Source organism: Dendropsophus ebraccatus, chromosome 13 (genome assembly GCF_027789765.1).
Source record: "Dendropsophus ebraccatus isolate aDenEbr1 chromosome 13, aDenEbr1.pat, whole genome shotgun sequence".
NCBI classification, from domain to species: Eukaryota; Metazoa; Chordata; class Amphibia; order Anura; family Hylidae; genus Dendropsophus; species Dendropsophus ebraccatus.
In genome coordinates this window covers 63,144,269-63,171,634 of record NC_091466.1, presented here as the reverse complement: position 1 = coordinate 63,171,634, position 27,366 = coordinate 63,144,269, and the positions used below count along the sequence as shown (strand labels likewise).

Genomic DNA, 27,366 nt, shown 5'->3' with positions numbered 1-27,366 from the left:
CTGAAACAGAAAATCAGAGCCCCATTGATTTGTATAGGCTTCCGCCTAAATATAGGCCCAGTAAACGAGCGCCAATCTAGCAGATTGCTGCTCGTTTATAGTATTGGCCCATGTAATAGCTGCAACTTCTGTGTACAATACTGCAAAGTCTATATACAAGTGTTTTAGTTTATGTTTTGTTTAGAGGTTTTTTTTTTTCAATGCTGTTTTTATAAAAAAAAAAAAAAAACCAAAACTGTTTAACAGGGTAGCTTCACACACACCGTATCGCAGTGAATTTTCTGCCGCCGATACGCAGCAGATTTGAAGTAAATAACTGAACACCGCATCAAATCTGCTGCTGATCTGCTGTGCATCGGTCGTGTGTGTTAGCATCGTTAAGGGTACGTTCACATGTATCGGATCCACAGCGTATTATCTGCTGCGGATCCTATATGTGTGAACGCACCCTAAACACATAAAAGGCAGCTGCAGCCGACCAGAGGTGCTGACTGTGCATTAACTGACAGGTTACTAGTTAGCCGGTTACCTTTGCCTTAGTCTCGGGGGAGGGGATGCTGCACATTTTCATATCTTACACTGAAATTCCTTGAGTGGAGAGCAGAGGCACACAAGACATCACATCCAGACAGTGAGGCAGGCGGAATCTCCGCCTGTTTTGCTCTGTGTGAACGGGCCCTTACTATTCTGCGCCGTATGGCCTCCAGCACGCTCAAGCCAGCCTCCATGTTTGCGCATGCGCCAATGCTGTCAAGGGCCATGCGCAATAGCTGTGCACCTCTTCTCTTCATTGTTTGCAGGGACGCTGTAGACTGGTGCAGTGGCGCAGGTGCGCTAAGTGTCCCGATTGTGGGCACTGGCTTCAGCCCCTCAGCGTGTGCCACTACCCGGTCTTTAACGCCTATGCGAACAATGAAGAATAGAGGCGTGCATCCTGGGATATCAGTGGAAAACTGTCAGAACGGTGCGCACAGCCTTTGACAGCATCGCCGCATGCGCCAATGCACCAGCCCCTCACCACTACTCCGCTCTAAAACTTGTTAGAAAGAGAAAGATATGAAATTGTGCAGCATCCCCTCCCCAGAGCACTAAGGCAAAGGTAACCTGCTAACTAATAACCTGTCACTTAATGCACAGTCAGCACCTTGGGTCCTCTCCAGCTGCTGACAGATTCCCTTTTAACAATTGCAGTCACCATTAGCCTACCTTTGGTCCATTGAACACAATAGACTTTGGCAGCTGTGGTGTGAAGGCAAGGAGCACATGGGGTGGCAGGTAATAGTAAGTGACTCTGGTGCATGGTGAATGTGACTGTGGTGTAGTTTCTGCACTGGGGCCCAGCATCTGTAGTTGCAGTACATCTCTGGTACAATTACACATGTTAATAAGCTCTATACGTATACCCCTATTTGCATTAGCAGACATTAGTTTGTCATTACATGGGTGTGCTCGGCCTATTTCATAAGGGTGTGCCTTAGGAAGAAATATGCAGCGTAGTAAATTTTTCAGACATTTGACTTGACCATTACTACACCCACTAAATCCATCGACCACACCTCCAAAACCACCACACTCACCTATATGTAAATACACATAAAGACAATAGCTTGGTCACTATTTTAGCAAAACCAGACAGAAAAGTATTACTTTACTTTAATATTATACTCATAACGCGAAGCCAAGCATGCAGCATTTGATTACTACAGTGGCTGAAGAAGTTAGATGCAGTCCTAAGGCAGCCTGGAAAACATGGCCATAGGCCATGTGCTGTATCCATGTTTTTCAGGATACCTTAGGGCTGCATCCAACTTCTTTAGCTACCAGTAATCAAATACTGCACACTTGGGTTCACTTAACTCTACTTGTAATTTAAAAAAAAAATTACCACTTAGGCTAGGTTAACACTGCGTTTTTGTAATCTGTTTAAGGCCCCGTTCCCACTGAGCAAAAGTAGCGAAATTTCGCGGCAGAATTGTCCGCCGCGGAATGCAGTTAGCCTCCCGCTCATAATGGGAGTCTATGGGAGGCGCGCGCATCGTGCTTTGTCTGTGCTGAAGAATGAACATGTTCATTCTTCAGCGCGTACAGAGCAGGAGCGCGCGCCTCCCATAGACTCCCATTATAAGCGGGAGGCTAACTGCATTCCGCGGCGGACAATTCCGCCGCGGAATTCCGCTACTTTTGCTCAGTGGGAACGGGGCCTAACGTATAGGTTTATTGGAAAAAACGGATGCAAAAACAGATGCAATTGTGAGTGGTCCGTTCGGATCCATTTTTCCATTGACGTCCATTGTAAGAAATAACGGATTGAAACGGATGTGGGATTTTTTAATGGACAAAAAAAGTAGTGTTGACTACATTTTTCTATCCGTTAAAAGTTACCAATTAAAAACGAATACGTTGAACAGATTTCAAAAACGCAGTGTGAACCCAGCCTTATCCAAAAGATAAATGATAACTGTCTGACTGGTGGTGGTTTAGCTGCTTGGACCCTTACCTATTAGGCTTCCATAAGACACAAAATTTACATGGTTTTTACTATTGGCTTAAAAAAAAAACTGGCAGCAGTTTTTACACTTTTTTGCAGTTTTTCATCTTGTGTGTGTGTGTGTGTATAATAGCATAGGGGTTTTAGGTGTTTTTTTGTTTGCTTTTGTTCTTCTTTCTTTTTTTTCTTTTTATTACACGACATGTGAATCTAGGTTTTCTAGGGGAAAAACGCCAATATGCATATAGACACAACTTCTCTAAACATATGGGAGGGGAAAAAAAACAAAAAACAAACAAACATGGAGCATGCTGCAACTTTGCTGATGCAGCACTGCAAGGATATGGTCAACTACTGCAATTAACTGAGGCATTCATATAGCATTTTTATTGCGTCTTTGGATGTTTGAACACAGCCTTATCGCCTGTCCTAGCACCTAGCAGCAGCAACAACAACAAAAAAAAGTTCTGGTAAACCTGTAATGTATGAAATCTAAGTAATATTGTATCTACTCAGACTCCATATTCTACAAAAGCACCAGATTTCTAATAGTGGCTCAGGCTGTTAAAAAAATCGAGGTTTGAGCCCGAAAAATACAGTAAGTCTGTCCTTTTTGTACTTAATGTAACTTAGCTAAAAAAAAGAAAAAAAAATTGCATGTTTTATTCCAGCCCAAGTCAAGTGCCATTCTAATTTGTCACATAGTGGTTGATGACACACTATAGTCTTTGACTTGGGTGGAGCAGCTCAGAACAAAATGATTATGTTTTATTGCCATAAGGATATAGGTCATGCTTGGAGAAGCGATTGTGTCAGGCAGCCTTTGATAAAGCAGACAGTGGTGAAGCTCTATGGTGTAGCGTGTAATTACACTTCACTAAGCTAGTGCTGGGGTTCTTGTGCAAGGTTGCGTTTGCAGGACTGTCTTGCTGATTTGCATTGCAAATAGTTCGGCGCAAGGCCCAGCCCATGGGACAATTGCCAAGTTCCTCTGTCCTTTGACCTAAAGTCTCTTGTGAGTGTTTCCTTTTAGTCTATAGTTATGTTTGTGTGACATTTCCAAAGATGAAGCAATGTAGCGTTCACGGTGAAAACAGTCCAGGCTCCGACAATTGTTTTCAGGAATCAGAAGGCGTCTGTCTTGAAAATCATAGCAATGAGCTGAAGAATATGTAATTGTGACGTATTAACCACTTAGTGGCTGATACAGCTTGTAGCTCTGTGATGGGGCATCCTATAGGTTAATGTTATATGCAGTATAATTCTATCTCTTGCAGCAGGAAGCCCAGCTTCACTTGCATTGTGTGTCACTGTATGCCTTTTTCAGAGGGTCCTCAAAGGTAAATCAAGGCTTTGCTCTCCTCCCTGACCATCCATAAAGTTTTAGACAGCTTATAATGTACATAGTGCTGCCTCCTGAGTGCAATCTCCTCTACCCCTCTCTTCTGGCTTTTCTTCTTTATTACCAGCAGCAAAACTTAGCTAAGCTAAGGCCAGGGCTGATTTTGCGATGCAGACCCCCCTACTTGCTCTTTCCCATCTACCTTCATAGCACCTTGCAAACCCTGAGCATCAATAACCCCATTCTTGCCCCACATGCCATTATTATAGCCGTATACTAAATATACTGCCCCCCCCCCCCTCCAGCACAACGCAGCCTGTTCAGTCTAGTGTACTCTCCAGCATTGCAGAGAGGCGTAGTTGCTGGTCTCAGAGGTCTGACCCCACAATTTATAAAGTACAGTGGTACCTTGGTTTAAGAGTAACTTGGATTAAGGGTCTGTTCACACGCACTGCGTAAAACTCGCACAGAAATCGTATTAAACTCGCACGAAAGTAGCTGCGTTTTTTGTGGTGTTGAACTTGCCTGTGAAAATCAAAACCCGCATGTAAAAATCACACCAAACACGCAGCGAGAATACACATACATTGACTTTATAGAAATCAGTATCACTGTGGATTTATATGCGAGAAACTCGCAGCGATACGGTACGTGTGAAGGCTCCCTTAGAGTGGATTTGGATTACAAGCGCGGTCCCGGAACGAATTATGCTCGTAATCCAAGGCACCACTGTAATGGCATATCCTTAGGAGAGTGATCTACCCCTTTAAGTGGCTTCCCACCAAGTGAAGTGTAAACCTATAGGAACTCAAATATGCCCCTCCTAATGTACACAGTATTTTACTTACTAGAAAGGCATTCTGTTTTCTTCCTTGTAATGAAGATTCTATGCAAATGCTTCTTTCCTGGCCTCTTCCTTCACCTCCCACCCTCTCCTCCATTCACATTTACTTAACCCGCCTCAGATATGATAAATGTAACCAATATAAATAAATACCTGAAATCTACAGCCGATGAATTATACATGAATGTACCCTTAGGGTGTGTTCACACAGGGTAGATTTATTGCAGAAATATCTATGCGTCCATGTGGGCCTTCCATTTATGTTTCTGCAGCATGTACATGATCTTTTTAATTTACTTTATTTTTAAATTTTTTTTTTTTTTTACAAATTTCTGCAACAAATCTGAACATGAACATAGCCTTAAATGTCTATCCTGTGTGACTATGTGACTCCCTTATTCATGTCAGCGCACTGTGATTACCAAATAGGAAGCACCAAAGTTGGAACACCCACACGACAGCTCATAGTTAGGAATTCAAGCCACTATTATTAGGGTTTTCAATCATTTCAATGAAGGTCACACCCTGGGAGCACTAAATTTAGCAATAACAAAATAGTTTTTTAATAGTGCACCTTATGGAAGCCACAGTAGCTATAATAATTACCATTCTTCTCTTTTTGTTTGTTTATTAATTCACCCCCCTTCAGATTGCTCATTTACGTAACTAATTTCTATCATATATATCCTAAAAATTTATAGCATTGATAGTAATGTCTTTATCCTCCAATAACTTCTACAAACCATTGGAGCATAAAGCTGAAGACATGGCTGCGCTCTTAAAGGGGTTTTCTGGTGAAGACAGCCACCTCTCAGAATGACTATGCTTATAATGTATGAATGTTCAGTGTCTTAAACTTTTTTTTTTTTCCCCTCGGCAAAGTAAAAATACTTCTCAAAGTAATTTTAAAGAGTATTTTTAGCCAAGGGGTAGTATGAAATCTGCAGTAATACAAATAACACATAGCCATGCATTTTAAAAAGTTGCTATTTATGCATTACTATAACAGTTTTCCATACATTAATAGCTAGTTAGTCAATTCTAAATTTAATCTGCTATGAAATAAAATGCCCTATAAACAGAAAGATATTACCAATAATACCACTACATTCTGCCTAAATAATACCACCACACCCTTACTCCTATCATAACCATTATAGACCATATGAGAAATAAAAATGCAGTTACATTCAGTGACTCACAGGGGGCATCTTCTCTGATTATTCAGAGAATTCTCTTTCCCTTTTCTTCTCAATCTGTGAGACATGTGATGGTGTCTCTGCAGTGTTCTTTTGCATATTTGATTTCCCAGGGGGCAATGTTCTAGAATACACTGACGTTGAGACACGTGATGGTGTCTCTGCGGTGTTTTGGTTGATCTCCCTGAGGTCAACCAGCGTCCTTTTTCTTCTCAATCTGGCACAGACAATACCCTCCAGCCACAATTCCTCCATTCTCACACAGTGGTTCGGGGAGGGCTAGGTCCCGCTATTAGAAAGGTAGGTGCTTCCTGTACAAATCCAGATCCCCTTGTAAGTAGTTTTCCAAGTAGTGATGTCTCCCCACTATACTCCCTTAACCTCCCAGCTCCCACACAGTGCTCTGCTATCTTCTTTCCCCACGCACAGGAGTGATGACCTGTACGCCTCTGTGCCTTTCTGTCAGGGGCATCTCTGTCAGGCTCCTTCGTGGCAGAGGCCCCCTACTCTGCTTATGCATCGTTCTGACCCATACTTATAATTACCTCTTGGGCTCACACCGACACCAGACCCTGTAGCTAGCGCTTGCTGTGCTTGGTGTCGGCACGTGCTATCTCCATAATAATAATATTTTAGATAATTAGTTATGATCATGCTTTCCTAATTCTACTAGACTTGACTAATGCTGCGTTTACACGGAGCGATAATTCGCCCTATCGTACAATTAATGATTTAGAAGTAAAGATTTTTTTTTATAACTATCAGAGTTTAGACGGAATGATATATCGTACGGAAAATTGCGAACAATGATTTTAGAACCTGTTGTAAGATCAAAATGAACGATTTCTCGCTCGTCGTTCGATCGTTCGCTACGTTTACACTCGAATTCCATCATTATCGTGCAAATTCGCACAATAATTGTTCCGTGTAAACGCAGCATAAGAAGGGATGGTAAAAATTTAAAACCAATCACATATGATTTTTTTTTATTTACTTTTACTTTTATTTACCTTCATATAGGTCCAATTATATTTCTCTTTATTTTGTTGCTTTGTTCACCTGTGACATATGTTTTTTTTTTCTCCTTTTTTTTTATTTTGCAGTATTTTTTTGTTTCTAAACATTACTGGGCTCTGTGCCATTACTTTTTGGCTATATATATATATATATATATATATATATATATATATATATATATATATATTGCATCAGATGTAATTATGCAGGAGATGAATTCTAACTGAAATATCTGTAGAATATAATATTTTCCGTTACATAGTGCATGCATTTTTGGTAATCTGTCTAGGACCAGTAAAGGCTGCATCTAGTCTTCTGACTCTATTTTATTCTTTAACTCTATTTTAGTATTGCCTATAAAAATTATTAAAAATTATTTTAAGATACAAGGCAGGGGTAGTGAACCTTGGCTCTTAAGCTGTTTCAAAACTACAACTCCCATCATGCCTGGACAGTCAAAGCTTTACCATGATGGGGGTTGTAGTTTTGCAACAGCTGAAGAGCCATGGTTATCTACCTTGCAATAAAGACAATAAGGGGAAGAATAAACATCTATATTTGCTGCAGCAGAGCAAGATAAGCACTTACAGGGATTATAAATAGAGATGAGCCAATCTCGAGCATGCTTGAGTCCATCTGAACCTGATCGTTCCGTATTTGATTAGCTGGGGCTGCTGAAGTTGGATAAAGCTCTAAGGTTGTCTGGAAAACATGGATACAGCCAATGGCTATATCCATGATTTCCACATAGCCTTAGGGCTTTATCCAACTTTAGCAGTAACCGCTAATCAAATGCCGAACGATCAGGTTCGGATGGACTCAAGCATGCTCCAGGTTCGCTCATCTGTAATTATAAACATTTAAGGTAGTCTGTTACAATTCAGAGGTAGTTATCTGGCAGTGAGATATATATTCTAACATCTAGAGGTTGAGACAAGGACATCCAAGGCTATCAATTTTTTATATATATTTTTTTCCCACTAGGTTATAAGCTGAATAGCAAAAACTGTTCTCGGGCCAGACAACCCCTTTAAGGCCTCATATACACACACCAGTTTTCTTCTGTCCGTAAATCAGGATCGCGATTGGCAGAAAAAGGACCCATTGATTTCAATGTGGTCATCCACACATCTGTTTTTGAGCACAGAAGTAGGGCCTGCACTTATACAGTGCGTTTTTGTGGAATATATATAAAGCAGAAAAATTAAAATAAAAATGCAAGTATTATAATTCACTTGAGATGCTGCTGCATATCTATGGCTTCTGCTATAGGCTATTTCATGCTAATTTGTGGCTAACTGTAATGTAATTCAGTTACCATCTATAATCTAATGACATTTTGTCACATATACTGGTCATAGGGAACTCCACACATAGGTACGCATACACATTTAAAACCCCCGCTCTTATTCTTGTACTTGAATTCCTCTTAAAACAGAAACTCTGGGGCTTTTTTTTTTTTTTTTAGGTCGGGTTTACACTCAGCCGACGACATTTCCCTCTAGCAAAGCACCGGCGGGGAACAGATCTTTGAACTGATCCCATTCATTTGAATGCAGCGCCCTGCCTGATAGTGAATGAAAAAAAAGGATGGGACACCTGATGACAACTGATGCATTTTTGTGGCATCAGTTTCTGTTAAAGGAGAAGTCTGGCGATTTCCTAAAAGCTGGCAGGGTCAGGGGGGAAATTGATTACAAGTAAGAACTTCTACCTGTACCTGCGGCTGGAGTGGCCTCAGGACCCCAGGCGGAAGTCCTCCCCCTTCCCCCGGGTTGTGATGGAAAATGCCTGTCCTGGCTGATGGACAGGCCGCTCAGCCAATTAGTGACTGGAATTACGTCCCGCCCCAGTCACTGACTGGCTGAGTGGCCAGTCCATCAGTCGGGCTGTGACATAGACACTCTAGAGATCCTGGAGCCTGGCGGGGTCCCATGGCTTTTGCGGCCGATCACCGCAGGCACGGGGAGAGGCAAGTTGTTACTTGTATTCAATCTCTGCCCTCCCCCTGCAGGCTGCTGGCTTTTAGAAACAGCTGGACTTCTTTAAAAGAAGGATGCCGGACCACCTTATGAATGTAAGCCCGGCCTTAGAATTCTGGAGCAGGAAAGTGCCTGCTCATCTGCTGAATGCAGCTTTTGAGATAGTGATCATTCGTGCGGTCCGGCTCCCCATATCAGGCCGTGAGGACTTTTAGGCCTCATCTACGCATCTGCTTTCCTTCTGGGACCACACAAATCTGGATCAGTAATCTGGATCAATGGCAAGTGGATGGCACATCCGTGTCTTGTCCAATAAAAACTGACCCACTGACTTCTATTGGAGCTTCTATTCCACAAAAACGCACTGTATACACTTCGGACGGGATCCCTAGCGGCACCATAGAAAACTATCATGTCAGTTTTCTGTGGCCACTATTCAGTTAATAGCAGCCGCAGAAAACCCTGTCCGTGCACACTATGGAGTGAGCGGCTCCGGCTCCACGCACCGTAGTGTGCAGTGGGGAGTTCTGATGCAGGCGCGCTCTGATGCATCCGCATCAGAACTAAGCGGCGCTAAAGATCATCTGGCCGGTACTGCGGATGATATTTTCTGAGGCCGGCCGTTCTGTGACCCGGCCGGTCTCATACGCAGTCTGAACATAGCCATAGGGTGCATTCACATGTACAGGATCTGCAGCAGATTTGAAGCTACAGATTCAAAGCAAATCAATCTTGGGCCATCAAATCTGCTGCAGATCCTGTACGTATGAACGCACCCTTATAGGTTACAGAAAATGTTGTGGGTTTTACATTGAATCCTGAGGAAAAACAAAAAGGCGGTGGAAAAGTTCTCTCTGGGAGTTTCCATCTTCCCTGGACCTAAGCAGCCCCGCTGCAGTTTAATGTGCAACTCGACTGATTGTTCAGCGTCTGTGAGTTGCTGCAGGTTAAAGTAAAGATTAACATCTGTTACACTAGTAAAGAGAGAAGAAAAACAATGTAACTTCCAAAAGGCATGTCCGCCAATGGGTGTGTATAGGACAGGGACACCTTTACACCAATTTTTTTTTTATTGAATATTTTTTTTTCCCTGAATGCAAAATAAACCAATGTAATAGTTGTAATAATAATTTTTTACCATTTAGCTATAGCTTTGGCTGTCCAGGCATGATGGGAGTTGTAGTTTTGCAACAGCTGGAGAGCCAAGGTTCCCCACCCCTGTCCTAGTGCTACGCCATTAATGTCTGTGAGTGCGACAACCCCTTTAAAGTGTCACTGTCGTGTGTTTTTTAGTTTCGTTTTTTTGCGGAATTCAATAGCACAAGTACTGGGGTTTATTAGGCAAATCTGCCATTATCTGAATTCAGAAAGACTCCCCCCCCCCCCCCCCCCCCCTCTCATCCACTGCTCATTTATCAGGAAATCTCAACTCTTTTACATCAGTCGAGCCTTGTGTAACCTATGGAGAGGGGAGGAGGGAGATTAGTCGGCAGCAGAGAGCAGAGAACAAAGGATTACACAGCGGGACCTGTGTGAAAGATGGTATTCAGAGGTCAGAGCTGACTTCAGAGGAGATAGCCCAGTGATGTAAATTAACGCTTTGTTATCCTGTTTTGGTGCCTCATCTCCCTCCACCCCTCCCCTGTCGATAAGACAACCATGAAGACAGGGGGGAGAGCTTCAAACTGCTTTTTCATGATAAAAATGCATTTTTCGTCAAATACACCTAATAACAAAGTTTCTTAAAATCGCCTGTACTATTGATTTCTGAAAAAAAAAAATTAGACGGCAGTGACACTTTAAAGGGAACCTGACAACTCTAACCTGCTCGAAGCGGCTTTTATTTAGATGAAACTGATATGGTTTTATTGGGCATGTGTCTGGCACAGCTGCATTACAGCAGCTGTAAGATGTATCTCTATATTATATAACACAATGTAGTAATAAACTATCCATATAAATGCAGAATATTACAGCCTAAAGACTGTAATGATATCTTAAAGCGCTATATGCCATAACTTATTTTACTGAGCCGCCTCACACATACAGGGCTACACCCCACATATAATACACCGTTCACTTGTAAGTAATGGGTGAGAGGACAGCTTCTAAATACGAATGCTGACGGCAGACATTGCTTGTTTATTTTCCAGCAGAAAGGGGTGTTTACTGCCTGTAAATTCTCAGTATAAAAAGAGCGACTTGAGTTAAACAGATAAGTCATTGTGTTTGCCATAGTGATCTGGCTGGCAGGATTACAATACAGGGTGCACAGCTGTGGAATGGAGAATATCATTTGTTCATTATGTAACAACTGGTGACTAGGAAAGAATCCAATATCTATCTTGTCCTGTGTGTTTGTAGTGTGTTATGTGCTCTGCAGCATACAAGAATAGATATAATAATGGACATGGAGCTTGGTTGGGAATTGGATTCAGATCAAATGGAAATATGGAAGGCTCTGTATAATACAGTTTAAAAATCTACAGCTTTTCAGTACTTATCAGCTGCTGTATGTCCTGCAGGAAGTGGTGTATTCTTTCCAGTCTGACACAGTGCTCTCTGCTGCCACATCTGTCCAGGTCAGGAACTGTCCAGAGCAGTAGCAAATCCTCATAGAAAACCAGAAAACCTCTCCTGCTCTGGACAGTTCCTGACATGGACAGAGGTGGCAGCAGAGAGCACTGTGTCAGACTGGAAAGAATACACCACTTCCTGTAGGACATACAGCAGCTGATAAGTACTGGAAGACTGGAGAGTTTTAAATGGAAGTACATTACAACTATATATAACTTTCTGGTACCAGTTTATTTGCCCCTTTTAAAGGTATGACCTTTCTTTTCTCCCAGACCTCCACTCCTATCCTATGGTTTTCGAATAATCTGCCAGCATCCACTGACCAGTTTTTTGTTGTTGTATGTCCTGTATGCAAAAGTGAATGACCCCAGGATGTGTGGATGAGGAGGAAAGCCTCAGCTTGTATACAGAGAATCTGCATTGTCCCTAAAACTATGATTTCAGAGGACTTTTCAGGATTTGTTGTCCTGTGTATGTATATGAGGAGCAGGACTATATCAGCCCATTCTATCACTAGTATATGCTATTTCCCCCCTTGTTCGCACCTTGCCAACTCCATCTCTGTGTCTGCTTTTCCTATGCTCAGCTCCAGTGTGCAGAGCAGCTCTGAGCAATCTTACATGTGGCCACAAAGTCTGCACAATGCACAGGCTGTTTGTCTCCTCTTCCTGCTCACTCAGCCCCTCCCCCCCTCCATAGACTATGATAGGAGGTGCAAACCCATCTTCATTCATATGTCATGGCATAGCAGAAAGGGGTAGGTGCAGTACTGTGATTAGCCATATCGTCGGGGGGGGGGGGGGGGGGGGCTGTTGCATTGTGTATACACTATATATATAATCTCTTGTAATGCTTCTCTGTTGAATCATGCTGTGGTATAAACTGAAATCCCTGCAGAAAATAGAAATTGACCTTGCATCATAGATTACATTATCATAGGATTTTATGGTATGTTTTGCAAACTGAAGGATCACCAAAAAATGTTGCCTTCATATCTACTTAGTAATTTATTGTTTTTAAAGAGAACCAGTCAGTATGATTGTGCCGATATGGTTCCCAGCAGCGGAGTATAGAGCTACTGTGCAGCTCGTGGAGGATATATATATTAGCTGCGGCTGTAAAAGTAGCTTTATAAAGGTGGAAAAGATTTTTTATTATGCTGGGCAAGGCTGGGAGAGGGGTGGCAACTAGTCATCTGGGCGGGGAGCTGCCCGTGACTATTCTTCCTGTCAGCGTGCAGTGCAGGGATGGTTGGCAGACATACAGAGAGGCTGATAAGCTCTGTGAGCTGCACACTAGACCTATATTCTGCTGCTGGGAACCATATCACCACAATCGTGCTGATTGGTTCCCTCTAGGCCCTGTTCACACTACTGAATCGGCTCAGAGATTCCGTGCGGAAACCCCTCGCGCGGACTCTGCGCCAAATCCTGTTTTTAAAATATCTTTGAACTGAGGTTTTTTTTGCATTAAATCTTGGCGCTGATTCCATAGTGTGAACGGAGCCTTAAAGATAATAGAAATGTATTATGCTCTGTGTCTGGAGCAGATTGTCCAATAGTCGCAAAGTTTAATTCTTTTCTATTGTAGCCGATTAAAGTGAATGCAGTTGAAGTTGTAATACCAGACACAACCTGAGGACAGGGGTGGCGCTGTTATTGTGTTGTTTTTCTAATCTATTGCTTTGAGGTCAAATCTAGGCAGCGCCCACAGATCTATGAGATGGATCTGCATTGTGTACCTTCTTTTTGCACACAGCTTTGCTGCATGAAGGATACAAATGATTTATATGAGTACAGAAACTTGCAGATGTTAAAGACGCTACAATATGAATTTGCATAATGGAGCATTTTATACTTTCATGGTTAATTTTCCATTTGAGACGATATGAGGTGGTGAAGGAGACTACCGTTCAGGGAAACTGGTTGTGGCTTGCAGAAATGACTCGTCTTCTTTCAGAGAAGAGCATTGGCCACAGCATGAATATTACCCCTCAGCATTATACCTTATGTATCGGTTTCCAATAGTGTTAGTTGGGTTAAAATTTTCTGATCAGTGGCTACCAATGCTTTCATTATTTTTAATTGCAGTGACCTAATACTTATAATGCAGTTTGTGTGGCCATTGCAGCCCTACAGAAGCCTGAAATAGTGAGGCGGTAGGTATATGAATTAAAAGCGAAACTTTTTCTTTCAAATCAACTGGTTTCAGAAAGTTGTTTAGATTTCTAATGTACTTCTGTTTAAAAATCTCCAGTCTTCGAGTACTTATCAGTTGCTGGATGTCCTGCAGGAATTGGTGTATTTTTTCCAGTCTGACACAGTGCTCTCTGCTGCCACCTCTGTCCATGTCAGGAACTGTCCAGAGCAGGAGAGGTTTTCTATGGGGATTTACTACTGCTCTGGACAGTTCCTGACATGGACAAAGGTGGCAGCAGAGAGCACTATGTCAGACTGGAAACACCATTTCCTGCATGACATACAGCAGCTGATAAGTATTGGAAGACTTGATATTTTTAAATAGAAGTAAGTTACACATTTATATAACTTTCTGAAACCAGTTAATTTGAAAGATAAGATTTTTGCCAGAATACCCCTTTAATCTTATCAAAGCCTTGCTCCTCCTTCTATGATCCAGCCTTGGGTTTGCTGACACAATAGCAGAAGGGGAACAGATCTCTCTCGAAGGCCTCATGCATTGCGCTGTATGGAATAAGAGTCACTCGGAGGTGAAATATAAGCTTATAGCCGAGGGCATTTACTGACGTGGACCCTAAACTGTACTACAAAACCATTATAACAGAAGGGTGTAAGGGTGGGTAGCACTGTTTAAGTTTTTATTCAGTGTGATGACATCTGTTATATTATACCAGTCAGAGTAGTATAGTTGAAGGGGTATTCCCATCTGCGAAAATTATACTGTATGAAGAGGATCGGGGGATTAGCAGCGGGTCATGCAGGTAGACTGACACTTTATTCTTTATGGAATCTGCTGGAAACAGCAAACACCTTACACAGCAGCAGTATCTGTAGCTCCCATACAGAATGAGTAGACATCCCCTTCTAGCTCCCTACTGCTTTATTCTAGCTTATGGGAGACTGAGGTCCCTCTTCTCGAGATTGCAAGGGGACCCAACAGTCTCCTGAGATCATCGTTCCTTCATCAGCCTTGTAGCTGTTCTACACAGAAAAGGCCAGGAGTGGAAGTGATGGGCCTATTGGGATGGGATTACTGGGCACTTATGGCACTGGGGATCGCTCTATTGACCCTAAAGTAAAAGTATTGTACTGCCCCCCAAAAGTTATACAAATCACCAATATACACGTATTAGGGAAAAAAGCTTATAAAGTGCTTTTTCCCTGCACTTACTACTGCATCAAGGCTTCACTTCCTGGATAACATGGTGATGGCACTTCCTGGATAACATGGTGATGTCACTTCCTGGATAAACATGGTGATGTCACTTCCTGGATAACATGGTGATGTCACGATCCGGCTCCCAGAGCTGTGCGGGCTGTGGCTGCTGGAGAGGATGAAAGGCATCCATACTAGACACTTTTCTGTACTTTAGATGCTTTTGAGCTGAGTAAAGAAATGCAATGCTTGTAACGTCACCCAGTCACTTCACAACTAATGATGCTGAATGTGATCACGTTCTGCAAGTTACCAGGACACATCAACCATCAGGAATCCAAACCTGCTGGATTTTAGCAGCTACATTATGATCTCATAGCCCCAAGTCAGTGTGTACCTCAACCCTAATAGAGTCTCCATGGCAGAGCATTCCACATATTGTACTCTTCCTATAGCATCTCCTTTGTATCTCCATACAACCCTTTTTTATGCATTATTTTTAAACTTGCAAAAAAAACCAAAAACATTGTTTAAAGGGGTTGTCCGGCGATAAAAAATTATTCACAGAATAACACACATTACAAAGTTATACAACTTTGTAATGTATGTTATGTCTGTGAATGGCCCCCTTCCCCGTGTTTCCCCCCACCCACGCTAGACCCGGAAGTGTGGTGCATTATACTCACCGCATCTCGTGTCGTCCACGGTCTCCGATCGTCAGCAGTGACGTCTTCTTCGGGAGGCCGGCGGATCTTCCCGAGTGCCGGCCACCCTCTGCAGCATCATCCGAAGCTCAGCCGCGATTGGCTGAGCATAACTGTGCTCAGCCAATCGCGGCTGAGCGGCTGATGACGCGGCAGAGGGCGGCCGGCACTCGGGAAGATCCGCCGGCCTCCCGAAGAAGACGTCACTGCTGAGGATCGGAGACCGTGGTCGGCACGTGACAGGTAATGTATAGCGCACCACACTTCCGGGTACACGGGTGGGGGTGGTGGGACACGGGGAAGGGGGCCATTCACAGACATAACATACATTACAAAGTTGTATAACTTTGTAATGTGTGTTATTCTGTGAATAATTTTTTATCGCCGGACAACCCCTTTAAGGGTGCGTTCACACAAACAAGATCCGCAGTGGATTTTCTGCTGCAGATCCGCAGCAGATTTCATCTAAATAACTGAACACGACATCAAATCTGCACCGTCAAATCTGCTGCAGGTCCTGTACGTGTGAACGCACCCTAAGTGGGTTGTTTTTTTTTTTTTACATATATGCTGTGTATGTAGACTTTACTATACTTTACTACAGGAACTGTCCAGAGCAGCAAAGGTTTTCTATGGGGATTTGCTGCCCCTCTGGACAGTTCCTGACATAAAAAGAGGTGGCAGCAGAGAGCACTGTGTCAGAATGAAATGAAAACACCATTTCCTGCAGGACATACAGCAGCTGATAAGTATGGGAAGACTTGAGATTTTTTTTAAAAAAGAACTAAATTACAAATCTATATAACTTTCTGAAACCAGGTGATTTGAAAGAAAAAGATTTTCGCTGGAGTCCCCCTTTAACATGTGGACTAATCATTGCTGAACAAAAAGTAGAGGGAGGTAGGTTGGATTTTCTTGTGCTCTGTCCAGACCACTCCTGTTTATGGCAAGGTATACAAGAATATTATAGGGAATTGCATACAATGTTATATACATTCGTGTATTTACTAACTAAGGTTCTTCTGTTATGTAGAAATTGTTCCATATAATAGGAGCAGAACTGCTTCTTCTTGCTGGGTTACTATGCTGAATGTACGGGAAATTCCAATTTCTGGTTTCATTCCAGCTCCATAAATGAACTACCCATACTCTCAAACCCGCATGGTTCTATTAGATTAACCCTTCAGTTAGATGACAAGGGGATTTCAATTTTCTCATTGTGCTTATTCAACCTCTGAAAGTTCCCTGTAGAGATGAGCGAACCTCAAGCACATTTGATTTTATGTGAACCCGAGCGTGCGGCATTTGACTACCGGCGGCTGCAGATATTGGATGCAGCCCTAAGGCTGCCCAGGAAACATGAAAACTTCCATAAGCTGTATGCATGTTTTCCTGGACTCCCTAGGGCTGCATGCAACTTCTGCTGCCACCAGAAATCAAGTGCCGCACGCTCAGGTTCACATAAAATGGAGTGTGCTTGAGCTTGGCTCATCTCTAGTCCCCTCCATGGTGCACAGCTGTAAATTCTCTGCTTTTCAGGAAGTGGGGCCATAGATGGGCTGTTTGGCAGGAGTACACACACAGGTACTTCCTTTCTCTTATGTTTCTGGCCAATTACAGGACAGCACCTACTCCTCTCTGCTATGCTATGACAAAGTGCTGAAGAATAGACTGCCACTGTGTTGAGGGATGATTTACAGTACATTACTATTGATGATCGATGACAATCAATGGATCGGGCGGGCCGGATGACGCTTTGGGGGAAGGGCAGTGCTGCTTACAGTGCTCCTGGCTGGAAATTACCCTCCTGGGCACTATAGGGGGCTATCTGCAGGAGGGTAGATTCGTCTAACCTGCTCAAATTGACAAAATAGCATCTGGGGTTCAGCAGTAGGCACATTATGGGGGAGATTTATTAAACACGGTGTAAAGCGAAACTGGCTCAGTTGCCCCTAGCAACCAATCAGATTCCACCTTTTATTCCTCAGACTCTTTACACCACTTTTCACTTTACACCATGTTTGATAAATCTCCCCGATGATGGTCTCCTGCAGACTTACAAGTCTATGGACTATGACTGTATCCATGTTTTCCAGGCAGCCTTGGGCCTGCATCCAAATCTGGATCATCTGTGCAGAACATATGCATTTATTTCTCCACACCACCCAAGAGTGTACAGAGGCATAGGAACTATCCTGTCATAGAACCTCCTGCACAAGGCTGTCCTATGTCTTATAGACTGTAAGCCCTCGCGAGCAGGGTCCTCTTCCCCCATGTACCAGTCTGCCATTTGCCTTCATGTAATGTGTTTTGACCTTGTATTGTTCCTGTTTGTTACCCCTATCACTTGCATAAGGAATTAAAACAGTTGTCCTGCGAAAATCTGTTTGTTTGTTTGTTTTTTTAAATCAACTTGTGCCAGAAAGTTATATAGATTTGTAATTTACTTCTATTAAAAAAATCTCAGTCTTCCTATACTTATTAGCTGCTGTATGTCATGCAGGAAATGTTTTATTTTCAGTCTGACACGGTGCTCTCTGCTGACATCTCTGGCCGAGGCAGGAACTCTGTCTTGTTTTTTTAAGGATCCCCGTAGAAATCCTCTCTTTCTCTGGACAGTTCCTGTCTCGGCCAGAGGTGTCAGCAGAGAGCACTGTGTCAGACTGGAAAGAATACACCACTTCCTGCAGGACATACAGCAGCTGATAAGTATGGACGGACTTGAGATTTTTTTAATAGAAGTAAATTACAAATCTTTATAACTTTCTGGCACCAGTTGATTTGAAAGAAAAAGATTTTCACTGGACAACCCCTTTAAGGGTGCCTTATAAATAAATAATTAATAAGAATACACGTGGTCTAAATGGAATGGGGGGCAGAAGAAGCCTTGTCCAAAAAAGCCTCATAGGTAAAAAAAAATAAAAATACTGCATCAAAAAGGTGTAAATGTGGCTTCAGATTGGTAATAGGAGGAATGTCCCACTTATCTGCAGTTTTAGAAGTAGAGGCCATGACTCATGGGTGACTACCCCAGACCTTTATGCTTTTGAGTAGTTACCAAGAATCCCAGCCAGCTGCCGGATAGTGTAAGGCCATAACTGAATTATGGATTTCTAAGTAATGCATATTTTTTTATATCTTATCTTTGCATGTAATGAAAAAAAAAAGAAATTAGCGTGGAAAAGTATGACATGGGAAACTACAAGTTCCCAGAAGAACAGGAGACAGAAGGAAATGATGTTAGCAGGGAGCAATAGAGAGTAAATCTTCTTCATCCAGTGAGATGGAGGGAGGGTTCCCTGAGTGTTGTGTAATTGCACAGCCCAGCAGCAGCTCCCTCCTCCCCCTCCCTCCCTCCCTCCTCTCACACTCTCACTGCTGGGGATTTTGTGTGTCTGTTTTGTTGTTGCAAGCAGTGAGCTCAGCTGATGAGTCAGAGCCATGCAGTCATTCCACTCTGCACCCAGCTCCTGGCTCTGCATAGCAAGACTTGGGGAAACACAGTCACCTTGTAGCTGGAGCTGCGCTCACACACCCGGGGAGGGTTCTTCATTCTTGTCGGGTCACTACTAGAGGGGTGCACGTCAGCCCCCCTCCCTGGTTCTTCTGGACTGCCCACTTCCCTGCCAAGAAAAAAAAAAACCTTGGATATGTTCAGGCTGGCTGCTCCTCTGTTTGCAGAAACTTGGTGAGTTATAGGAAGAGTGCATGAAGTGGGAAGGGGCGAAGTTGACTTTTGTAAGTGCACTGTGCTCAATGCTTTAAAAGCAAGATGCGTGTTTAAATAAGCTTTTCTTAGCTCCTTGGGATCTTGCAATGTGGAGAAACAGCGTATGATCTCAAGGCGGTGCACATCCAGCAAGGCGGTGCACATCCAGCAAGGCGGTGCACATCCAGCAAGGCGGTGCACATCCAGCAAGGCGGTGCACATCCAGCAAGGTGGTGCACATCCAGCAAGGTGGTGCACATCCCGCGAGTGAGTTTGGAGGTGTAGCTCAGTGAAATTGCAACTTTTGTAGAATATGTTACTTTACAATATTTTTAAGCAATAGTAACAGGGCGAATAAAAATAACATTTTATATATGATCCAGACATTAAGGCATGTGCACCTGCCTTGGCTATGCGACTGTGCGGACAGGGCTGTAATATTATAGTCAGTTCTTTTCTGGAGTGTACATGCAGTACATTCAGCCTAGGTCTTCGTGCCTCTGACTTTGTGTGCTTCCCAGTCCCTCCCACTGTCCTTCCCAACATGAGGGGCCTTGCAGATTTTGCAATGAATACAGTCCATGTGTTTGGGTTGAGAGGAGGAGGGGGGGGGGGGGGTTGTCCACAGATTACTGTCTGTTTTAAATAAAAAAAAAAAAAAAAGCATGCATGACAAATATAGTGCGTGCACTTACTGCGCTGCTTTATAGCGGGGAAAAAGTGATTTCCTTGTTATTTTACTGACTGAACTAACTAGAATTGATCTGGAAAAGGAGATGTTATTAAAGCAGGGATGGGGAACCTTCAGCTCTGTAGCTGTTGCAAAACTACAATTCTCATCATGCCTGGACAGCCAAAGCGAAGCTTTGGCTGTCCAGGCATGATGAGAATTGTAGTTTTGCAACAGCTACAGAGCCGAAGGTTCCCCATCCCTGACTTAAAGTATATAGTACTGAGGGGGCTTTATAGATCTCTGGATCTTGAGGAGTTTGGAAGATGCAAATACAGTTTTTTTATAAACTCGTGCAAGATCCTATGGATGTACATGTCAGGTTATAAAGGATGGGGGGGTTGTATAATTTCCCATACACGCTTCTTCAGTAGATTTAATTCATCTTTCTGGTGCATGATAAAGCTCACGACTTCCATTCTGAATGGGGCAATGTATTGCATGGGAATAAGAGAGCAGCACGCAGTCATTTGTGTAGAGCGAGCGGGCTGGTAGGTGTAGATGCATTCTTCTTCTACTTGCATCGACTCTGCTCTGACTTTGCAATTTCCTGTAATATCAGTTTCCTGTTTTGAAAGCAACGTGACATGTATTTGTAAATCACTACTGTTGCACGGCAAAGGTTTTGCTTCTCACACCGATATTCTTCTTCCTCAATCAGATATATGGACGACGTGCAAAAAGGACTAGGCAGATAAAACCCTAGAGCTTGCAATCTAATGCGTGCACGTTGCTGCTTGTCTAGGTCTTACTTGTGTACAGCGCTGTTTTTCTTGACTACAGTTCTTCCTTTGACTTTTTATGCTCGTACACATTGAAGGAATGTGTTTATGTGGATTTCCTCGGAAATTGGGCAGACTTCAGTCTTAGAGCATTGAACTGGGTGAGAGTTTTTGGGGGGGAACATGCCGAAAGCCTCCCCCCCCCCTCCCTCTTGATTTTCCCAGTGTGCTTATTGGGATTCTTGGCTGGTAGCGTGCAGCTGCCCATTCCAGGAAAATATGCTCTAGTCAGTTTTCCTGGCTGGCTGTAATCCGGTAAAACATGTCTGGGGAGAAAAGCTGAGCTACAGTAGGAGCGGCCCTGACAGTGGCTGATATTAGGTCACAAAGCGACCGGAACAGAAACTACTCCTAATATATGTGTGGGAGGCACTGCTGCATGATTGTAATTGTCAGCTCTTTGCAACAGCACAGTGTTGTATGTATGCAAGGGGGGGAACTGGGAAAATAAATCCCCTCAGTCTTGTAAAACACGCCTTGAAATGTGGAACCTCTGTAGTATTGAATTTTTATGGTCAGGGCCATGTTATTGTGCAAGGCTTGTGGTGCTCCATCCCCCTTCACAGAGGACTAGAAGAGTTCCAGGAGCACATTGACTTATTCGTGGCTTTCTTTGCTCTTGCTATAGAACCGGTGTCTCGTGATTGAGTCTTATCGTAAGCTCCAATATTAAAGGAGTTATCCAGCGCTACAAAAACATTATTACTTTTCCCCCCTCTCTTGTCTCCAGTTCAGGTGTGGTTTGCAATTCAGCTCCATTTACTTCAATGGAACTGAGTTTGAAACCCCACCCAATCTGGAGACAAGAGAGGGGAAAAGTGGCCATGTTTTTTTAGTACTGGATAACCCCTTTAATGGTTATCAGATCTCCCATCATCTAATCGAAGGTTGCCATGAAGACTTCTCTGCCATGTCAACAATGCGGTGGCCGTATATCTGATGACGTTGGGATATTTTAGTCTAATGGAATGTAGCATCAGTCTAAACATTGGAGAATGTTTCCGGCTTCAGCTTGCTATGACTAGCTCTACAATGTTGAGAATTTCCTAATATTTTTCAATGCAGTTGGAAAGGTCCATTGTTTTGTAGCTAAATTTCTTTGCATGCAAACATTCTAATATTGAGTTATTTGCCGGAAATCTATATGCACCATCAGGATTAGAAACTAGATTTTTTTTTAAATTTATTTACAGGTTAATTTACCTTACTCCACAGGATGAATTGACACATTTTCTTGCAAAAATTTCTGCAACTTCTATTCATCAGAATGGGCCTTGCAGAAATCCATATGTTTGCTGCCAAAACAACCCAATTCAGATGAACTTAGTTGGTATTTTCACTCAAAAAAAAACTCAGCCATGTCTGAGTCTATCCCTTTAAAGGGAATTTGCAAGCTCTATATTATCGTCAGAGATGCAGACATGGACACATTGCTGATAAGAAAAATAAGACAAACAATTTCTATCTCTTATCTGAAGACTGCTTGTTATAAAGTCATGTTTTCCCTCTAAGCTCTAGAATCATAGAGGCTGTGGTCAGCTGCAGCATGCATGCCTCCCTCCTTCCCTGCTCTGCATAGTTGATGTATTGGGTTTGGCCTCCAGCACTTGTACATCTATCATGCAGACAGTACAGATGGGTGGCGTGCATGCAGCGAGTTGGCCTCTATGACTTTTCAGCTTAGAAGGAAAACATGATTTTACAACTTTGCGAGAAATAGAATGGAGGATAAAAAATATTGTTACCTCTCAGTTCTTTGACCATGACTGAAGCTTAGATAGATAGATAGATATGATACATAGCTGAGAGATTCCCTTTAAAGGCTGAAATACTCATGATCCTTTAAGTGCATGAGTACAGTTGTGTTTGCTATTTGGACCATTCTCATCTATAGGAGCAGTGATTTCATGGTATATTCTTTCTCGTATAACTTCCTGTGATCATGTTCGCACTTCCCTACTTTGGCCGGTTTAGTATTTTCTGCATGTTTGCAGAGCCTGACGACTGCAGAGCGCATTGTGCCTTGTATTGTGTAGCCAGAAGCTGCTTTCTGTGCAGTATTTCAATCCATTCCCTGTATTCTGCACAACCCATTGCTGTATCCAATACAAGTAGAATACTATGACTGCATTGTTTAGAAGATCTGCATTAAACATCATGTGCTGCATGGAACTTGCTTAGACTGCTGGAATCGTGGAGGGCGTTTTACATCCATTGGGATATAATTTTTTTTTTTTGTTTAAAAAAATTTGTCTGAAGATTACAAAAATCAAGCAGATGATCAAGCTAGATGATTCTAGACAATTTTCTATAACCTTACATCCTGTAGCCCCGGAACATGCATAACAGGATGCCCTCGTTTAAGACCCTATTGATTATCTTGTTATGTATTGTAAAGTACTGCACTTAAAATAGTCCTTTGTATCCTGCAGGAGCCATATAGTTGAAGTGCAAACCTGTATATACATGAGTTTTACATACTTTTTATACCAGGGGTAGGGAACCTTGGCTTTACAGCTGTTGCAAAACTGCAACTCCCATCATGCTTTGACAACCAAATCTTTAACTTTGGCTGTCCAGATATGATGGGAGTTGTAGTTTTTGCTGGAGAGCCAAGGTTCCCTACCCCTGTTTTATACCTTGTTTGAGTGGGTGTGGTTTAGCTGCATTCACACATTCAGCGTTTTTCCTGGTCCGTGAATGTAGTTTGCTAGCTACCTCCGTGATCTGTGCAAAACCGTCCACGTCCGTGTCCGTGTTTTCCATGGATCTGTTTAAAAGCATTTTAAATTACATTGATTACATCACATCCGTGTACATCTGTTAAAAAACACGTATCTCATTGATTTTTATGGGGAATCCGTGCTGTGCTTCCGTTCCGGGTTATGACATGTCCTATTTTTAAAAGGAACAGATTGGAGATCCGTGAAAACTGATTGGCCCAATACAAAGCAATGGGCTATAAATTTGTCCGTGCGTCCATTGCTTTGTATTTGTAAAAATTCAGGAAACGTGTGAATGCAGCCTAAGGCTATGTTCACACTACGTAAATTCTGTGGAAATCATGGCTGTTGTTTTAACAGGCGTGATTTCCACAGAACTTACGTAGTGCTGCAGGCTGAAGGGATCCTGGCCGGAGTGTATACACATGGCATACACTCTGGCCGGGATCCCTAGCGACTCAGTGAGAAACTGACATGTCCGTTTTCTGCAGCGAATAGCGGACACAGAAAACCCTGTCAGTGCACACAATGGAGCGAGTGGCTGCGGCCACGTGCTCCATTGTGTGCTGTGGGGAGTTCTGATGCGGGTGCGTACAGATGCGCCCGCATCAGAACTCTGGGGAGCTAAAGATCATCCAGCCGGTACTGCAATACCAGCCGGAATGATCTTTTCAGAGACCGGCCATTCTGTGACCCGTCCGGGTCATGGAACGGCCGGTCTCTTACTTTGTGTGAACATAGCCAAAGGGAGGTTCGGCCTGCGATGCAAAACCATACACAAAAAAATTGTTGCAAAGCATCATCACAAATTAACTCCGGTATTAGTTGACGGTATTGGTCGTCCTGTCCCCTAGTCCCTTGTGTCAGATGAAAAAGGTATAAAAAACTACAACATGCAAATCTATGCAAATGCATGCCATATGTTTAGCTGTGTATGCACATTGGCTTCTGGAAGTAAACAGTACTGTAGTATTCTGCAGCAGGGGAACTCTAGGAATCTGGTTGACATCTGCAAGTTTATGTGCCGAGGACTGTCTGTACCCCGAACCTTCTCACTGTTGCTTAACAGCTGCAAAAAGCTTTAAGAAAACAACAGCTGCAGAAATAAAAGCGAAAAAGAGGGCACAAAAATCCTCACGTGGCTTTAATGTGGATAGCAGGCCGTGCAGGCCTATAGTGTGCACGCAGCCATTGATACGGACGGGTCTCTGGTATAAGTGTGCACTGGTATGGGGAACATTCCGCAGATAACGGGTGTGTTTGCAGGCATGTGCTGTGTGCTTGTCGACACTAGCGTGTGGGCGGATCTGCTTATAACATGTCTTGTTATGCTGGGAATCCACACAAACAGTCCTGCGTGTATTAGGCTCATTTGCCGTGATGTCATTTTAACTAGCGTTTCCCTCAGACCTTTGTCACCGGCCGCTGATGAAATGCAATATTTTATTGTTACTTGACCTTTCTCACTGTAATAAAAGTTGCATGTGGTATTTATCAGAGCGGGTATTGTGCGGTGGTTCTATGGCAGATGGAACTTTTATGAGATGCAATGTATTGTTGGAGTCGTTCGTGTCCCCTCCATAGAAGGGAAAAATATGACATAATCTTTTAATGGTATCTAGTGGAGCGCATCAGGGGAGGGCTGAAAGGGGCCGGGGCCGCCAGGCATTGAAGGTCAGGGGCCATAACTATCCACTGCAGTCATGATACAGCAGTCCAGGCTAAATACATTGCATTATACGATATAATTTCAAGAGAAATACAAGCATTGTGAATATCCATCCATGCATTGTGAATATCCATCCATCCAGCCAGCATTGTTCTTCATAGAGATACATTATAGGCCAATAACAGGCTATGGACCTAAAATAAGGTCATGAGGCCTAATACTCCTATTTGCATGTTATTTTAGTAATGGCCCTATTGCACAAAACAATTATTGGCCATACTTGGCCAATACCAGCCATTCAGGAGGATAATCGTTTAGTGTAATAGTGCATGTTTGAAAGCAACGATCAGCCAACGTGCTGAAAGGTGCCAATCATTTATGTGACTTACTTCAATGGGCTGGCCAAATGATCTAAGGATCGTTCAGGGAGCCCCTTCCGTTCCTGTGTAATAGCTGGGAACGAGAGGGGAAGCGAGCGCTAAGCTGACAGGTCGGTGCTCGCTTCCCCCAGAACATTGTGCCGTGTAGTACAGCCTTCAGATGGGGTTCTCCACCTCCAGAGAGGTTTGCCAGTCATGAAGGTGGCCATGCATGTGGAATAGCTTTTGGCAGTATGTTCTTTTGGTCAGCAGCTATCGCTCCTAACGTTTGGAGCGGCCAAAGGGTCGTCTTCTGAATGGAGAGAAAATGGGGTAAGCTGCTGCCACACTTTTCTGGCCTCATCATCTCTCTTCCAGAACAAAAGAGTTGGACAGATGAAATCCAGAATGTCCGATCCTCTTCTTCTTCTTCTTCTTCTTCTTCTTCTTCTTCTTCTTCTTCTTCTTCTTCTTCTTCTTCTTCTTCTTCTTCTTCTTCTTCTTCTTCTTCTTCTTCTTCTTCTTCTTCTTCTTCTTCTTCTTCTTCTTCTTCTTCTTCTTCTTCTTCTTCTTCTTCTTCTTCTTCTTCTTCTTCTTCTTCTTCTTCTTCTTCTTCTTCTTCTTCTTCTTCTTCTTCTTCTTCTTCTTCTTTTCTTCTTCTTCTTCTTCTTCTTCTTCTTCTTCTTCTTCTTCTTCTTCTTCTTCTTCTTCTTCTTCTTCTTCTTCTTCTTCTTCTTCTTCTTCTTCTTCTTCTTCTTCTTCTTCTTCTTCTTCTTCTTCTTCTTCTTCTTCTTCTTCTTCTTCTTCTTCTTCTTCTTCTTCTTCTTCTTCTTCTTCTTCTTCTTCTTCTTCTTCTTCTTCTTCTTCTTCTTCTTCTTCTTCTTCTTCTTCTTCTTCTTCTTCTTCTTCTTCTTCTTCTTCTTCTTCTTCTTCTTCTTCTTCTTCTTCTTCTTCTTCTTCTTCTTCTTCTTCTTCTTCTTCTTCTTCTTCTTCTTCTTCTTCTTCTTCTTCTTCTTCTTCTTCTTCTTCTTCTCTTCTTCTTCTTCTTCTTCTTCTTCTTCTTCTTCTTCTTCTTCTTCTTCTTCTTCTTCTTCTTCTTCTTCTTCTTCTTCTTCTTCTTCTTCTTCTTCTTCTTCTTCTTCTTCTTCTTCTTCTTCTTCTTCTTCTTCTTCTTCTTCTTCTTCTTCTTCTTCTTCTTCTTCTTCTTCTTCTTCTTCTTCTTCTTCTTCTTCTTCTTCTTCTTCTTCTTCTTCTTCTTCTTCTTCTTCTTCTTCTTCTTCTTCTTCTTCTTCTTCTTCTTCTTCTTCTTCTTCTTCTTCTTCTTCTTCTTCTTCTTCTTCTTCTTCTTCTTCTTCTTCTTCTTCTTCTTCTTCTTCTTCTTCTTCTTCTTCTTCTTCTTCTTCTTCTTCTTCTTCTTCTTCTTCTTCTTCTTCTTCTTCTTCTTCTTCTTCTTCTTCTTCTTCTTCTTCTTCTTCTTCTTCTTCTTCTTCTTCTTCTTCTTCTTCTTCTTCTTCTTCTTCTTCTTCTTCTTCTTCTTCTTCTTCTTCTTCTTCTTCTTCTTCTTCTTCTTCTTCTTCTTCTTCTTCTTCTTCTTCTTCTTCTTCTTCTTCTTCTTCTTCTTCTTCTTCTTCTTCTTCTTCTTCTTCTTCTTCTTCTTCTTCTTCTTCTTCTTCTTCTTCTTCTTCTTCTTCTTCTTCTTCTTCTTCTTCTTCTTCTTCTTCTTCTTCTTCTTCTTCTTCTTCTTCTTCTTCTTCTTCTTCTTCTTCTTCTTCTTCTTCTTCTTCTTCTTCTTCTTCTTCTTCTTCTTCTTCTTCTTCTTCTTCTTCTTCTTCTTCTTCTTCTTCTTCTTCTTCTTCTTCTTCTTCTTCTTCTTCTTCTTCTTCTTCT

At 42.5% G+C, this 27,366-nt stretch overlaps 1 protein-coding gene across 3 annotated transcripts in view; it reads left to right on the top strand.

The window, feature by feature from the left end:
- The window catches only part of MIDEAS (mitotic deacetylase associated SANT domain protein), an 82,180-nt gene that overhangs the window by 5,969 nt on the left and 48,845 nt on the right, over positions 1-27,366 (top strand). For 2 of the 3 annotated variants that reach the window (XM_069950259.1, XM_069950256.1), the window contains exon 1: positions 18,944-19,195. The exons of the other annotated variant lie outside the window; for it this stretch is intronic. The gene's annotated coding sequence lies outside the window, so the exon portion shown is untranslated. Of the gene's footprint in view, positions 1-18,943; positions 19,196-27,366 lie in introns of those variants that run through there. 3 annotated transcript variants of the gene reach the window in all.